The sequence below is a fragment of the Bacillus rossius genome, chromosome 7, assembly GCF_032445375.1.
Source record: "Bacillus rossius redtenbacheri isolate Brsri chromosome 7, Brsri_v3, whole genome shotgun sequence".
Lineage (NCBI taxonomy): Eukaryota > Metazoa > Arthropoda > Insecta > Phasmatodea > Bacillidae > Bacillus > Bacillus rossius.
The window spans coordinates 6,422,762-6,440,784 of NC_086335.1; positions in this window are offsets into that span (position 1 = coordinate 6,422,762).

The following is an 18,023-nucleotide window of genomic DNA, read 5'->3' on the forward strand; positions in this document are numbered from 1 at the left end:
AACTACGGGACACAGAATGTAAATAAACTTTCGCTAGTAATGGAATCCGAATAAGCCACGTTAAAAGATCTGTCGTACACAAATTCATTAGTAATTAGAATTCATTCGAATATGGTGACGTGACACCTCGACGTCAGAGGGCGGGCACCTCAAGTCGTCCATTTTCCCGTGAGACTCGACTGATCGTCGCCGTCGTTCGTCTCATGTGTCGGTTGATTTCGGCGCCCCCACCTGGATGGCGCCCGGTGCGGTCGCACCGCTCGCACCGCCCTAGGACCGGCCCTGTGTTACATTGTAATGACCTACCTATTATTTTTCCTGTGTCAATATCTGCTAATTCGTAACAATTTTCTCTCATAACCTTAGTTATGCGATAAGGACCTTCATATAATAAGAAAAGTTTCTTTGTAACCAATTCCCAAAATTGACTACTGTAGTTAGTTCTCTTTAGTACTAAGTCGCCGCAAGATAAATTAATTTTGTTTGCAGATTTCAGTCCTCTTCTGCGCGCGTCGGCGGCAGCTATTAAACGAGCTTTTACCATGTCTTGAATTTCTTTCAGTGTTCCTTCCAGATCTTTTTTCTCGTTACTAGGTAGTGCTGCAGTAGGTTTAGACAATATCACTTCAGGAATTAGAGTAGATCTCTGTCCAGTAAGTATTTCATGCGGTGTTAAACCTGATGAACTATGCACAGTATGGTTGATCACGCATTCAATGAAAGGAATTTTATTCCTCCAACCAATATGTGATTCGTGGCAAATCGACCTCAGCATGTTCCCTAATGTTCTCATTACGCGCTCTACTGGGTTTCCTTGAGGATGTCTAATAAAAGATGTGGTAGGAATAACATTTAATTTCCTCAATCCTTCCTGCCAAATTTTTCCTGTAAATCGGTCTGACAAAACGGCACTCGGTTGTCCAATTTCATTTATGAATTGTTTGACTTTTGAATATACAATTTTACCGGTGGCGTGAACGATTATGGATATAACTTAGTATATTTTGAAAATATATCCATAATGACAAAAATGTATGTTACTTTGGCTGCAGAACTCGGTAGTGGTCCAAACAAATCTACGGACACTAACTTCAATGGCGCTTCAGGAATGATAGATTGTAATTCGCCTACCATTGTCTTGTGTGAACACTTGGTTCTCTGACATAGATCACAGGAATATGTGACCTTGGCGACAGTTTTCTGTAAGTTTGGCCAAAATATTTGTCTACTCAATGACTCTGCTAATTTTTTTTTGATCCGGTGTGTCCCCAAATTTCATGAGTTTCTCGAATTAATTGTAATATTACTTGCTTAGGTATAACGGGTTTCCATTCGTCTTCAAATTTCTTTTTGTTGTGATTTTTATAAAATAGAATACCATCCTCCGAAATACAATATTTCAAATGTATTTTGTGAGTTATTTCGGTATCTTGTAGCTTACTCGTTACTAATTTATAAAAATCATCTTCAACTTGTAATGTTCCTACATTTCTGACAATGTTTGTAAGCAATTTATTTTGTTTAAAGCTATCCGCTAGCATATTCGCTACTATATATTCCTTCGTGCGATTCTCGTGTGACGGTACATCGTAAGATAAATCTGGTATTCTGCTAAGGTAATCAGCAACCAAATTTTCCTTACCCTTAATATGTTGGATGTGTATGTCGAATTCTTGCATGAGTAAACTCCATCGAGTTAATCGACTGCCGAAAATTTTTCCAGTTTTTAAACATGTCAGTGCTTGGTGATCGGTTAGTAATTTAATTCGATCGCCTAACAGTAAGTATCGAAATTTTTGTAAAGACCAAATGATGGCTAAAGTCTCCTTTTCGGTGACAGTGTAGTTTCTTTCAGCGCCGTTTAACGTTCTACTGGCCATAGCTACTGTCTTTTCTACTCCTGTTTCTTCCAATTGTGCTAATTTCGTACCCAAAGCATAATCAGAAGCATCTGTATATAATAGGAATTCTCTTCCTTGTACTGGATGGTATATAACCTTTTATTTAAGAAAAATGGCTTTCAAATCTTCGAATGCTGTCTGTTCGGTTGTTTCCCATTTCCACGATCTATCCTTCTTCAACAAGCTAAATAGTGGTAACGCCACCTGTGCGATTCGGTTATCATAGTTTCGATAGAATCCGATAACTCCTAGGAACGTTCTTAGTTGATTTACATTTTTCGGAACAGGAAAATTTGTTATGGCGTGTAGCTTATCTGACGATGTTTTAATGCCATCTGGAGTAAGTATATGACCTAAGAATGGTAACTCCTGCCTACAAAACACGGACTTAGATAGTTTAACAGTCATGCCTGCTTCCTCCAAGCGAGACAAAACTAAGTGGATGTGTTCCAGGTATTCTTCAAAACTGGTAGATGTAATCAGTATATCGTCCACATAGGCTCGTGCGAAACTTCTACATGCTGGACCTAGTGTTTCATCTAAACATCGAGTGAATTCTGCAACAGCATTACAAAGTCCGAATGGCATCACTTGAAAAACATATTGGTAGTTCTTGAATAGGAAAGAAGTATACTTTTGAGAATTTTCTTGAAGTGGAATTTGCCAGTAGTCCACAGATAAATCTAAGGTAGTAAGAAATTTTACGCCTTGATATAGTCGTAGTATATCACTCGTAGCATGTGGACTCTCTCGATCTCGTAACGTAATTTTATTAACCTCTCTAGCATCTAAACATAATCTAACCGCCCCGTCCTTCTTTATAACACAAATGATTGGGTTTGCGTAAGGGCTAGCTGCTCATTTTATGACTTTCCAATCTAACATTAATTGTAAGTACTTCTCAGCTTCGTCTAAATATTTGGCCGGAATGGGATATAATTTCTTGTGAAAAGGCTCTCCCTCCTTAATTTCAATTTTAGCTTGATATAATTTGTTTAATCCGGGTTTGTCAGAAAAAATTTCTCTATGTAATAATAAGACTTCAAATAAATGTCTTTTTAATTTTTCGTCATTTAATGAGATACCTACTGTAGCATTCTTCAAATCTGCTTCCGAAGCTATTAAATCATTAGTGGTAATACAACATGTTTGTACTTCCTTTTTTTCCTTCTTTAATGTGCCTAAACAATGATCAGTAAATTGCCAATTTTCCGCAGTGGTTGATGACGATCCGTCGTCATTAGTAGTAACTAGCCAACCTCCAAAATCTAATATAACTTTGAATTTAGTTAGAAAATCAGTACCTAGAATAATGGGTTTCGCCAATCCTTTCACAATTAGTACTGGTACTAACTTAGTTGTTCCAAGTCCATTCACTTCTAATAATGTCTGTTTGTTGATGATCGGGCTAAATTTAGTCGTCACACCTATGATCTTAAAGTTCGGTTCTGGCAGAATAGGTAATTTTACTCCTGTACTTTCAATCATTTCGACGCAGTCAGAACTGATACAAGAAATTTCAGCCCCGCTGTCTAATAATACCGGAACTTTTACTCAATTTATCATTAAAGTGATTTCAGGACATAAAGCTTCTTTGTCGTTAATCGCGGTTTCTTCACTTGTTTCATCGCTTAAAAATTCCCTGTCGTTGTTATTTAACATTATAGTGTGCAACTGTTTAGGATTCCTTCCCATTGACATATTCACCGTTTTCCCGCTAGAGTTATATTTGACTCCATTCTCTAGTTTTGGGTTAGACGTTCGGAGTCTATCCTCTCTAACCCTACTTAGTTTAATGGTTGTGTATGTTGGTTAGCCTCTTGTGAATGCCAAGTCATTTTTGAATTAAAATCACGGTCCTTGTACATTCTGATGTGTTGAATTTTCAAACATAAGTTTCGGGTTTGATATACACTCTGGTGTTTTACCTACATTACATGCGAATTGATCCCTTGGTTTGTTTCCTTGTGTCGGAAATCTAGTATTTGTCTGTTCCTGTGGGGTATTTTCAACTGTATGCGCATCTTGTGTCATCTGTGTCACAGCCCCTCCTGCGTTCTGTGTATTTTTACAATAGTCGTCATTTCTTCTCCAATTTCCCTTCATTTGTTGTCTTGAAAAATTATATTTCCTATCTGATTCCTGATAATTATTCTTATTATAATTCTGGTTACCATATTTCCAAAAATTCCTCCTATTGTATTGGTTTCTGTCATACCAATTTCGTTTATAATAAATTATTGAATCCCAATGTGTTAACTCGCGGTGGTCTCTGTTCTCCTGTATTTTCAAATTTTCTTTGGTGCCAATTTGAATACAGAGGTACATTCGGTTTAATATTATTACGATTTTCATTTGGTTCCCTACGTTCGTATGTTTCCCTGTTTGCCGTCGTTCTATCTAACTTTTCAAGTTTGTCATACACTAATAGTTGTTCCTTGAATTCTACAATATTTGAAAATTGTCTACCCGCAAACTGTAATTGATATTTAATAGGTAGTTGTGATAATATTAGTGCAACGAACTCCGCATCCTCCATTCTGCAATCTAAATACCTGGTTCGTTCGTACATTTCACTAACATGTGCTTCTAAACTTTTATTTTTCTTGTCGAATTTTTCTGCATGTAACTGGATTCTGAGATTACTCTGAACCCTAGTATTCCAAAATTGTTGTGTGAATAATTTCCTAAATATTTCATACTCTGTAACAGTATCTTGTAACATTTCCCACCAAAAGAAAGCTGTATTCTTTAAACAATGACTCACACATTTCAACTTATCTGCTTCGTGTAGTGCGAAAGTTTTACAATATTCTTCAAATGCTCTCAAGAATCGCATGGGGTTTTCCGTGCTAATCCCGGAGTAAGTTGGTATACTGTCTAACCATTTCTTAGCTGGATGATGTAAAGCTAATATCGGATCTGTTATAGCTGTTTGAACGATGCTATTATTCATATCCGAACCTCGAATAATTCCTGCGGAATTAGTCAAATTAATAGTTTCCGGTATTGTAGTTTGTGAATGTACTTCTCTATGAGTTCTGACGGTATTTCACAACTGCATTTCCTTTTCTATTTCACCGATTCTTCCTTCTACTCCCTCAAATCTTACTTCATTATGTCTGTTGGTCATGTCTAACTTTTCCTCGACTATATTTTCCGCTATATTTTGACATCTACTTTCACATTCTTTCATTTTTTCGTCTACTTTCTCTTCTACTTTAGATAGATCCCCTTCTATTCCTTCTAACCTATCACATACTATAGAAAATTTTCTTTCTGTGTCAGTTATCATTTTATTCATGGCTGTATTAATTTGCCTAATATTTTCTAATAGTTCCTGATTTTCCTGTTTACGTTTCTCCTCCGCTTCGCGTTCTTTTTGTTCCCGTTTCTCCTCATCTTCGCGTTTTTCCTGTCTACGTTTCTCCTCCGATTCGCGTTCTTTTTGTTCCCGTTTCTCCTCCGCTTCGCGTTATTCCTGTCTACGTTTCTCCTCCGCTTCACATTTTTCCTGTCTACGTTTCTCCTCCGCTTCACGGTCTTTTTGTTCCCGTTTCTCCTCCGCTTCGCGCATGAACCTAAATATTTGTTCCATTCCTGACGTGTTAGTTTCCCTTATTCTCGTATCTACTTCGCCTGTTTGTGGTGTTGGTACGTCGCCCTGTCTGATGTTCATGTCTATTTCAGTTTGATCTGTGTTTTCAGATGGATCTGTTTCTGATGTAGCCCTTGAGTTATTTCCCCTTAAGAAATAAGTGTTCCTGTTTTCTTCTGACATCCTGAATGTGGGATCTCTAAACTTGAGTTAAAATTTCCGCGTTGTTGTAGTCAATATACTTTGTGCTAATCCTTTGAGCTATAGCCCCGCGTTGTGGTAGCCAATCTAAACGGGCCTTCTCTATCAAAACATTTATTGCTTATTATAAATCGATTTGACTTTGAATGACTCGAAAGTAATTAGACTCGTTATAATGTGTTTATAGAATAAAAGCAAAAGAACGAATCATTTTATATTAATTTGTGGGCACCAACAACTTCTAAGAAGTTGTAATACTGAGTAAACATTAAAAGTATTTAGATATGTCGACTTGATTATGAATGACACAATATTTGCAACGTGATCGGAAAATAACCGTTATCAGTTTTCAGTGACATTCCATAATGATCAACAGATATTCCTAATTTGTTTAGTACCAGTAAAGTAGTATCAACCTCTTTGAACCTGTTTTATTGCAAGTCTTCAATCAGCGAATGTTTACTATACAAAATTTATTAATTTTTTTTATTGTCCTGACTATTCAGTAGGTAGATCTGGGTATGTCGTGGAAAAATTCGTAAGTTCATTAGATTAGATGACATACAACCTTTTAAACATTAACTCAAGTTGTCAATAGACTTAAGCAGTCTGGTATTGGTGTAAAGAGTATTTAAACTGATTTCACGTGATGTTAACTATTCCGGTGTGTTAGATTTTGCAAAGCTAGTAAGTTTTGTAAAATTCCTTTACAAATATCTGACCGACCTGTTAGTATAGTTCAGTAATAACGAACTATGCATTACGATGTCTGTCTTCGTTATACTCAGCAACGAATATTCCGCGTCTTCATCCTTGAAATGCCACTACGCTGTTTCGTGTCTTCGTCCTGGGAACGCCTCGTAGTAATTCTTCGTCTTCGTCCTGGGAACGCCTCTCGTCGATTCCAAGCCTTCGTCCTGGAAACGCCTCTCGTTGTTCGTCTTCGTCCTGGGAATGCCTCTCGTTATTTGTCTTCATCCTGGGAACGCCTCTCGCTGTTTCCGTATGGTCTCGTACAGTCGATTATTCAGAATATTTCTTTCTTCGTCCTGGGAACGCCTCAATATTACTGCCAATCTTCGTAGTTGTGATTCATAGTCTTCATCCTGGGAACGCCTCGATGTTTCTTATAATCTTCGTACAAATACTAATTCTTCTCCAATTCAATAAATATTTCCAAATTATCAATATTATCAATGTCTCCTATTATTTCCTGCCATTCTTCAAAGTATTCCAACAGTCATAATTCCAATTTCTTCAGTAATGTAATGTCACATCTTGCTTATCCGAAGGTTCCTATATCAATTACCCTTTTCGTTTTCTCACTTAACATTCTAAACAAACTTTTATTTTCCAGCAATAGTTTTTGTTATACTTTTTCGACCAATACCAGATTGTTTTACAAACTCTTAGTCATATAATATTAAACATGAATTTTGAAAATACCATCCTCATTGGTTAAACAAAATATCTCATTCCTTGAGCAAAGAAGTTTTACATTAAAATATATAAATACAAAATTACTGTCTTATGGTTCATAGAGAAATAAAGAAATGTGCACTGAAGTGAGATTATAAAATATAATACATTAATTTAGTTCCTCCATCTTGTTATATAAAGTTGACAAGTTCAACCTTTATAACGTCATTATCAGCAAACAGCCCCCGCGCACGCGTAAACAGCTGCAGAAATTCCTGGGATTAGCCAACTGGCTGCGGGCCTTTATTCCGGAATTCTCAGTAATAGCCGTGCCAATGACTGAACAACTGTCACTCAAGCGACCATTCCGGTGGACTGCGGAAGCCCAGGACACCTTTGACGAGTTAAAGTGCAGATTTCAGCGGTGTCACTTACTCGCGCGACTGGACCCGAACAAGCCGCTAATCGTGCAAACAGACGCGAGCGAGAAGGGAATAGGGGCCATCTTCCTACAACTTGGCGATGACGGTGGACCCCGGGTAATCGAATACGCGAGCGCTAAGTTCGGCGACGTCGAACAGCGGTACAGTGTTAACGAGAGAGAATGTCTAGGCGTGGTTTGGGCCCTGAGGCGCTACCGCCCGCACTTGGAGAGGCAGTCTTTCGTGTTGAGAATGGACAGCCAATGTCTGAAGTGGCTAGCCACCATGCAGGGGCGGCGCTCAAAACTGACTCGCTGGGCCATGCTCCTACAGGCCCTAGATTTCATGGTCGAACATGCCGGGGAAACATAATGAGCTAGCGGACGAGCTGTCATGCAACCCAGACGTCACAACAACTGCACGCGACGACGCCGAGTGGGAGGAACTGTAACCGCCGTCCAGTGGTCGCACACCCAGGACACCACACACCTCGACATCTAACGCCGCACTTTGCGCAATCGTCCCGAACACCACACTGATGTTACCACCAGGCGCGGTGCTCGACGACCTGGACGCGTACGTGCAGGCGGTCCAGCTGACGGATGCCGACACGCAAGAACGCATGCGTCACTGCGGGGAGGCGGAGTGTGAGGGGTACCGGGTAGTGGACGGGCTACTCCAGGCACGACCGAAGGGGACAGACGAACTTTTGCACCGTCCACCACACAGCGAGAGGTTTTCGAAATGTTCCACGTGAACCGACTAGCGGGACATCCCAGCGCAGACCAGACGCGCCACGACGTACGGGAGTGCTTCTACTGGTCAGGGGTGAACCAGTTTGTACGAGATTGCGTACGGAGATGCAGGCACTGTCAGCGGCACAAGGCACGCCGCACACACGGGACAGCTCAGCAGGTACCTAGGCAACCCACCTAGCCTTTCCACACGGTCGCCCTTGACCTGATGGGACCGTACCCCCGATCGCCGCGAGGGAAGCGATTCTTACTGGTCGTGATGGATTGCTACACGCGTTGGGTAGAGGTGTACCCCCTCACGAACGCCTGTGCCGCCACCATTGCGCGCAGTATGGAGACAGAGTTTTTCCCTAGGTGGGGCTACCCACCGGTCCTGTTAACAGACAACGCCACTCAGTTTGTCGGGCGCCGGTGACACAGCTGGGGAGAAAGTGGCGGGTCATCATGCACACCACACCTATATACCACCCCGCGCAAACCCCACGGAGCGACGGAATCAGGAGGTAAAAGTGCAGCTGCGGCTGAGACTCTCGGACGACCACGCCCAGTGGGATGCCCACATCCCCGACATACTGTATTGCATCCGACGGCGGGTGAATGCTGCAACCGGCGAGACACTGGCCACAATGGTCCAGGGGTGGAATCTCACCCTCCTCGGGGAATACCACGTGCGCCAACAACACCAGATCGAGGCGGAGGTAGAGAGTCCCGAGAGACACCTGAGGCGGTTGGCCGAAACACATGACGTCGCGCGACGCAACCAGGCGGCTTACCAGGCACAGCGAACACCCGAGAATACCCGCCCGCCACCTGACTTGAGCCCCGGCCAGCTGGTATACGCCCGACTTCACCCACTCTCCTCCGGCCGTAGCAACTTCTGCGCCGGACTAGCGCCGAAGTGGCTCGGCCCGGTGACGGTGATCAAAGCGGGACCCACGGCAGTGGTGATAAAACTACCCTCCGGCCGGGCCGCAAAATACCATCGGGACGACATCAGGATAGCGTGGCAAGAAGGGGAGGAGACGGAGAACGTGACGAACAGCAGAGCGGCGGCAGATGAGACGGATGACGGAGCGGCGGTGCGGCGAGAGGAGACGGAAAACATGACGGACGACGGGGCGGCGGAGAATGGGACTGCGCGGCGGGAGGAGACGGAGAACGTGGCGGACGACGGAGAGGCGGGACACCAATCACGTCCACCCCAATGGACACGGACGAGGGCGGATTTAGGGGCTTCCCGGAAGAAGACGCGGAGCGGGAGACGCCCCCGACAACGATGACTACCTGGCCGAGACGACTGTTTGAGGACTCGGAGGACAGGGCCTCACCTTTCAGGGGATTCCTCAGCGACACGGCCGAAACGTCAGACCAACCAGAGCCCCAGCCACTCGTATGGGAACCAGAGGAAGCGGAAAGTAGACCGGCATCACCAGACGAGCCGCTGTGGCCGCTACACTTTTCTCTGGCGGACTCTACGTTCAGAGTGACAGTGGAGGAGCTGCAGGAGGACGAGACGCCGCAGAGGGAGGAAGTAGATCCCGCGTTTGAAACACCGATCCCGGCACCGCGATACCAACTGTGAACCCGCGTGCCCGCGCGGGAACCCAGCTGCTGTGCGATATGGGCATTGGAAGACAGCGCACACACCAGGAGCGACCGCGCCCACCGGGCACGAAAGGAAACGTTGGCATGACAGTTTACTCGAGGGGGTGGGGGCAATTGACGTCAGCCGGGGCTTCGCCCCACGAGCCTGATCATCCTCCGTTCCCTTTCCCACCACCCTTTCCTACCCGGCATTTGTATTGTGACATACGTAGCCGTGTGAGATTCAAACTGCACGCCACGAACTACAGCAAGAGGGTGCTTAGCTGCAGTGCGCCGCACCCCTATATGTATTAATAATTATTGTAATCCTTTTCTTTTCGCCCCAAAATAGTGTCACGACAGCTATGCATGTGAGTGTCTTTTGTTTAATTAATTTATGATGTTTTGGTAATAAAATACGTGCAAGCACGGACAAGGACGCTTCCTAGTGGGCGACGGAGGAACTAGCATACAACTTGATTTAAACTATTTTCTACCACTTAAGTAATAATTACAGACGGTCTGGGCATGGATGTGATGTGCTAATTTTTATAAAGAGTTTTTGTTATTTTCCATAATAACCCGGGGCACGCAATAGCTAAGATGTTAACGGTAATTGTGTTCGGCGCGAAGGGCGCCATGTTGCCTGCCGCAAGCTATTGTCTCAGCCCAGTCTCCTTCTTCAACAGGCCGAGAGCGGACGACTCTGTAGACACCCCGAGGACATCACCGTTGTTTCACCGATAAGTAGTTTTTTTAAGTAATTTATTCAAATCGTTTTCATTCTATCCTCGGGGCCTCTCTCGGTCGGAGAGACTGTTTAATTAATAATTCTTTACTCTCCGGAGTTTTTAGTCATCCGTGTAAGAAGTAACTACTTGAGGCGACCACGTGCGTGGTTCGCCTCCTCACCTAAATCGGTTCGTGCCTCGGGCATTTTATAACAGTATCAAGGAAGGATTGTATAAGGGCGTGTAACGTGAGTAAATAAAACCAACTTAATTGAGTCATGTGTCTTTGTGTTTGGGGGGGGGGGGGGGGGGGCACGTGGGTCCTTAACCAGTAAGCGGCGTGTGGGACGCCCTAAGAGCCCACTGGGGTTTATTAGAAGCGTGCCCGATGCTGAGAGCGGGCTCGGTCAGGAACAGGTGCTGGATTAAACATCAAGAGGGCTAATATCTCGCCGCACACGGGCCACGTAACGCCCTGAGTTAGAGTTTCAAGCCAGGTCCACGTGCCCACTAACATGATGGCGCCCACTATTTCCATCAGTAAATCAAACCTTAACACTGGTACGCCCTTAAAACTTAAATTGGTGTCAGAGAAGAGAGAAACGCACATAAATGCAAACACTTAAATATCTACTTTCGTATGTTTTTTTAAACTTATACACGAATATGATACTGCTTAGAAAATACAATTTTAATAGTATAATATAAGGTAATCATAGTTAAATTGGTCTCGGAAAAAAATATATGCAAACATTAAAATATCTGCTTCCATGCAGACTTTGAACACATACATGCAAACACTTTCCTTCTTATGAGCTATATTTATAGTTTTAAAAATATTACTTGTGAGTGAAGACTGAAAAATGTTTGATCCTACTGTATACGCTGGTGTGTCACATGTGTCATTGATGAAAGAAAAATTATTAATTTACTAAGAATTATTCCATTAAAAACGCATTATTTCTTTATACGCGAATAGAAATGTCGAGCAATGAGGAGGATGATACAACTCCACAACTGGGCTGATACTGAGCGCTGCAGAAGTAAGGGTCGTCGCTGGACACGAAAGGAGCCGTAAGAGCGAACTCATGAGCGAGACAGCTCGCCCCTGGAGTCCAGTTGGTTCACCTCTGCTGACGTCCCCTCCTTGAGGAGGTCGCTGATGGCTCCAATGACAGAGAGGTCGACACAGTCTGTTCCGAGCTGGCTTGTCCCTCCCACCGCACTATCTCAGTGTGGGTGGGACCAGTGGCGAGGCGTGAGGTTTACATCAGGGGAAGCAACAACTCCGTTCACATGAAAACATGATTGGGGGGGGGGGGGGGGGTCCGGCCCCCCCCCCCCCCCCGGGAAAATATGGATATCAAGGTACAAAATGGTGCTATTTAAGTAGTTTTCTTAACTGAACATTGACTATTCCACAGGTAGAAAAATTTACATTTTTTTTTTAAATAAATTATTTTTGAAAAATAATGTTTGACTTACATTATTCTGATAGTAAAATACCTACTCTATATTACTTATATACTAAGTGGGAGTATAGTATCATCGATATCTGGTACAAAATATATAAACAGACAACACATGGCAAAGTAAGTACTTAAAATAAAGAGAAGAACCTCATAAAAATGTACTAGAATAGTAAAAATTAAATCTTGGTATTTTTCGTACCAACACAAAAGAAATTATCTTCATACGTGATTAGAAACTCTGTTAACTGGTACGTGTACCAAGAAACTGGTACGTCTATCATTCCTGAAACGCCACGATTTTTTTTCCTAGCCTTAATTATTCTAAGTGTGTAAGGGGAGGGTCCAGGTTAGGGTAGGACCTAAGTGTGTATCAGGCCGAAGCCTATACACTCTACCATGCGGGTTTTTAACCATGCGGGACAAGGGCGCGTGCATCGTGTGCTATTGGGGTTTACTGGCCAGCCATGGCTGCAATTGGCGCCATGACTGACGCCCCATTGGTCGCCTAGCTTAAAAGCTAGCTAATGTGACCCAGGTAAGACCTGCATAGACACAGGGAAAACCCTGCGCCGGGTCATGCGGGTAACAATTAACATGCATTAAGCAAGCGGGTAACTACTGGACAAGAGGGAAGAAGGGTCCAGGTAAGAAGAGTTGGAGGGGCTGAAAAATCAACCATGCTGGAGTTGGGTGCTTGGGCCTTGCGGCCCGCATTTAAATGTTGGGTACTCCTGGGTTATTATTAACCAGGGGCGCATGCGCCCCCAGGGGCGGATGACTTCACTCGTCAGCCCAGCCCAGCTGCCCAGGCAGCCACAGTTAAACCAGATGTGGGCAGACGAGCCAGTAAACCGGCTCGAACTAGGGGCGCAGGGGGCGAAAGCCAGCCTGACATTGCGCCATCTTCATCTTCCTTTCTCCAGTCAACAGTCAACAACCTTTCAAGCCAGGGTGGGGGTAAGTCATTCAGGCGAATTAAGTATCTTGCGAGTCGGACCCTCTTGTCCTCCGAAATCCCGGGACGGTTGAAGGTCGCGTCGCCCAGGCTACCACTGGCTCAAACAGGGCCCCAACTTAAAGGCACCGCCATCTCTTCCTTCAGAGTTACGATGCTGTTCAGTTCCGTTGCACGCACGGCAGTTCACAGCTCCGCAATTTCCAGCCCGCAGTTCGTCTACACTTCGCATCTAGGGCACATCGAGCTCCCCTGCGGTGCCTTCGCCGACGGAACTGCTTTCTGTCACGCGCCGAGTTGCATCAGGCTACCTTTCACCCCGATAGCCGTAATAACGACTCCACAGGCCGGCCATTGGTCCGCGAACTGCTATTAGTTATTCACAGTCACCCCAGCGAGATTGCAACTCTCGGGCTGGGATCCCGTATCCGTCAACCGCAGGACGCGTACGCCCACAAATCCCCCACGCACTGCCAACCAACAGCCCGCGAGAGAGATGCGCGCGCCCCGAGAGACGACCGCCGACTGAAACGAGACCTCGCCACCTGCCCTGCCGAACTGTAGCGGACATAGCCGAAGCAGTCGGCAGAAGAATTCCACCGTCTGCTTCGGCCATGTTCGCTTTAGTTCGGCAAGAAAGCGCTACCTTCGTAGCTTCTACCACGTATTTTTACAGCCAATCCCCTCCCTGAACCTTTGTACCATGCCCCCCCCCCTCCGAAAGGAAACTACTGCGGCCGCCATCCTGCTGAAAGCGGTCCTACCAGCGCTTCTAAACCTAGCGACGCTTCTAAAACAGCATGTTTTGTGTGTCAACGAGTTATTTTCTTATATTCACAGCGCACAGTACTGGGTCCCAAGAAGATAGTGTAAAAAATACATACACCTAATGGCATGAGCCAAAGTAAAATACTATACTGAATAAAATATTTATTTAAAAAAATACAATGTCTGGAAACTGCCTGGGCAAGCACTGCTTGCCTTGCTTGCCCTGAAGAGACGCCACTGGGTGGGACTCATCGCCATCAGGGGCTGGCTACAGGGACGTGAGGATGTGCGAGTGTCCGAGTCTCAGGTAGAGGCTGAGGTTGATGGAAGAAACTTTAAATGCTCGATTCAACTGCCTCGAGTTTGTGCTCGTAAACTTGAGCGTCGTGGTACGTCTACTAAACCGGTTGGTGCGTGGGCATTTTGGTGATATTTCATATTTGTATATAGCTGTGTTAAGATTCGAGAGTATGGTGTATATGTGTTTTTGGTATTAAACTTATAAATTTTATTTTATTTAAATTTTATTTTCAATGTACCGAACTGCACGTTTTAAGGAATTTTTACATGAACGAGAGAGTAAAATATAAAATATGGGAAGAGAGAAATGTAAATATATATGCAAACATTAAAATATCTGCTTCCATGCAGCTTTTAAATACATATATGCCAACACATTCCTGCTTAGAAGATACATTAATAAAATATTACTTGTGAGTGAGGAGACTGGAAAATTTCTGGTCCTAAACGGTGTAAAGTCTATGACAGAGTAAATACATTAATATTTGGAAAATAAATTTATTAAGTACTATAACTTTAAAATTAATGTAAACATTTAATCCGCAACGATGAGACAATTAATTTGTTATATTGCAACATAAATCTTATTATATAAACATTCTTACAGTTTTAAATATAGGTATGACTTTAAGAAAAAAATGGCGGTCACAATCTTCATTATTAACAAAATGGCTGTGGACATTTAAAAAATTTTTTTTTTAATGTGGATTTTATGGTGCATTTTGGAAAAATTTGTGTTTTTTTTAATTGTGGAATTTTTTAAAATTTGTGGATTTTTGTTTTGTTTTCTATAAAGTTCACAACAACACTAGTAGGAAACTGAAACTCGACTTTACATGTATACATACACTGATATACTTTAGGTACACACACCAGAACTACAAGATGGTGACATCCCCAAATGAAATACAGATGGCGGCACCCACTAAACGAAAACAAAATGGCTGCATCCTGCAGACATTGATGGTGTCATAGTAACGTAAAATTCAACACATAGGAGTAGCGTGCTCGATGATGATGTTATTGTGTTTTTAAAAATTAAAATTTAATTCAATGATTTTATAAATAAATAAGTTAATAATTATGGCTTTTCAAGTTGGCATATGTGACCTTATTCGAAATAGTGGAAAGTTTTAGAAAAAACAAAACTTTGGAATATTCTAAAAACCAAATGGTAACCATGGTCAAAGTTCAAAATCAAGGTCATCCAATATGGAAGCCAGAAGGGACATATTCCAAGATGGCCGCCAGAAGTGATGTAATACATGATGGCGGCCATGGCTTACTAAATCCAACACTGAATAAATTGGCTAATTGACAAGGTACAGGGATTTACAGGTTAAACTAGCACCATACAAATACCCCTCTTCAGAAAGAATGGCTCCTCCCTGGGAAGCTTGCACCTCCGGACGTTTTCACAGGAAAAGAGGGAAATATTATGTCGAAAAGATAAATGTTCTCTCGAAAAGAGAAATCTTCCTTCGAAATAGGGAAATTTTCATGCATAAAGAGGTATTTTTATGTGTTCCCCCCCCCCCCCCCCCCCCGCTGGAAGTGATGTGACTCAAGTTGGCAACCGGAAGTGACATAATACAAGATGGTCACCACAGATCCCCGGATCCCCAGCAAGGAGCCAACATCCCAGGACAAACTATATTGCTGACATCCGGGTTCTCGTGTTCGAGACCGGGCGTGTATCCTAGCGGGAAACTGGTTCTTATTGAAATTGTGTTCCAGGAGGGCGCCAGGCTAGCTCGTCGTCTAACCAAATTTGGGTTTCGTGGGTGCTTTGCCCCTGCTTGGCCCGCTAGGACCGTCGGCGTAGCTCGTGGTTGGAGAGGTCCCTAGCTGGTATCACATCACAGGCCCTGTGCAGCATAATACGCTGGTTCCTAGCTGGGATAGGGAGACTCAATACAATAACATACACGAAATCGAGATTTATACTGTCGATGACACGTCGCGCACTGAGTGTGCGGAGTGTACGTTTAATCAGGTGGACAGTTACAGTCGCAATTACACTTACATTACACTTGCACAGCACACAAGGAATTACCCTACAAAAATACACTTGGTTAAAAATATTGCCCTGATGCACTATTTCTAGTTTTAGCCCTCACGCTAGCCAAGGTTGGGGTGGTGGGGTGGTTTGATTGGAGGTGGCCAATCCCGAAAGTTACTAATTTGGCGGCGTCCGTGCTCACCTGTGTGAGTCGTGGCCCGCAGTTATATTAATTAGATGAAAAGTTTTTACACATTGTCATGTCCACCATTTTGGCCTCAGGTGGTATGATAGCACAAGCCCCAAGTGCGCCACCCCTCCTACACAATCTATGGGCAGGAAATTTAGTTCGCCACCCGCCCCTAGATGGCAGACAAAGGGGAATGTAAATTAAGGTAACTTTGTTTACCTGCCCAGCCTAATTCAGGACAAATATGTAAATATATAGTGTTGTGACAAGAAACCTGTTAATGATACAAGTGAATGTAAAGAGTATTGTAATTCGAATATGTATGCACAGGAAGGGTACAGATGTGCCCTCCCTACTGAATATGTACATACATTGTATATTTACCCTGGCTGAGCTAATCCAGGCAGAAAGCTCTTCCCAGTAATTCTGGGTCAATAAAAGTGGCGAGAATACTTGAGCAGTATTATTTAGGCAGTGACCTCTCTAGAGGACCGCTCCTACCCTTACCTCCCCTGGTAGGCGGCGACCTCTCTGGAGGACTGCTCCTATCCCTTCCTACCTCTCCCTGCTCTTGGGCAGCGACCTCTACTCGGGGACCGCTCCCACTCTCTCCCCCCCCCCCCCTCTGCCTGATCTCTCCCTGCTCTTGAGCAGCGACCTCTGTTCGGGGACCGCTCCCGCTCCTCCTCTCTGCCTGGGATAAGTCAGCTTGGATAACCTGAGGACCACGCCCTGCCTCTACGAGAGCTATCAGCACAGCCAGAGCCACATCCAATTCCAGGAGTGCAGAAAACACCTGGTGGCGCCCAACCCAACTGAAGGATGTCTTCTGGATCCTGTGCCGCAACTCGCTGCAGTGCACCGGATGGACCCAGCATTCCCTGTGTATGCTGCAATGCCCAGTTTCACCTACAATGCCTTGGTATCGTGGAACAAGTCAGTGAACAGGCATATATCCACACATGCCAGCCCTGTAGACAACTTCTGGTAGAGAAGAAGCCAACAGTTCCAGCTCCCCGGCGCTGCTTCGCGCCGAACTGCCCGGAGACAGCCCTAGTCATCGTCACCTGCCAGGCCTGCCATCGCGACTACCATCTCACCTGTCTAGGCTGGGAAGATACACCACTGGACCTTGCTGGGATGTCGTTTACCTGCGCCCAGTGTAGAGGGAATCCCACTTTACCTTCAAGTACAGGATCTGCAAGTGTACCTCGGCCCTTTAGAGGGCAGGATCATGAGGACCCTGTGCAATCTGTCCACCAATGGGAGCAAGCCCTACGGGCACATGCAATCCACCCCACCGAATGGGTGGACCAGATAGGTCCATTACTACTTGGGGAAGCCTCTAGATGGTGGAATAACCATGAAGGGCTGTATGACACCTGGGAAGAGTTCACAGGGGGCTTCCTGAACCATTTTGGAAACCAATCAAGACTGGCAAAGCTTACTGCCCAATTATATGGTACCAAACAAAAGGAAGGAGAGGATGTCGAAAGTTTCTTACTACAGAAAAGGAAACTTTATAAGAGGCTACACCCAGGGAGAGACCCAAATGAATTTCTTCCTACCTTGTTGGAGCTGGTGCGGCCCAACCTACGGCCATTTCTACGGCATCCGCCTCCCGAGAATTTATCCGAACTTATGGTTCGAGCCACTGCCGTGCAGCGAGACTGTCTCGAAACCAGGGGCACTGTAACAAGTAAACCTTGTTCACCACCAACCCTG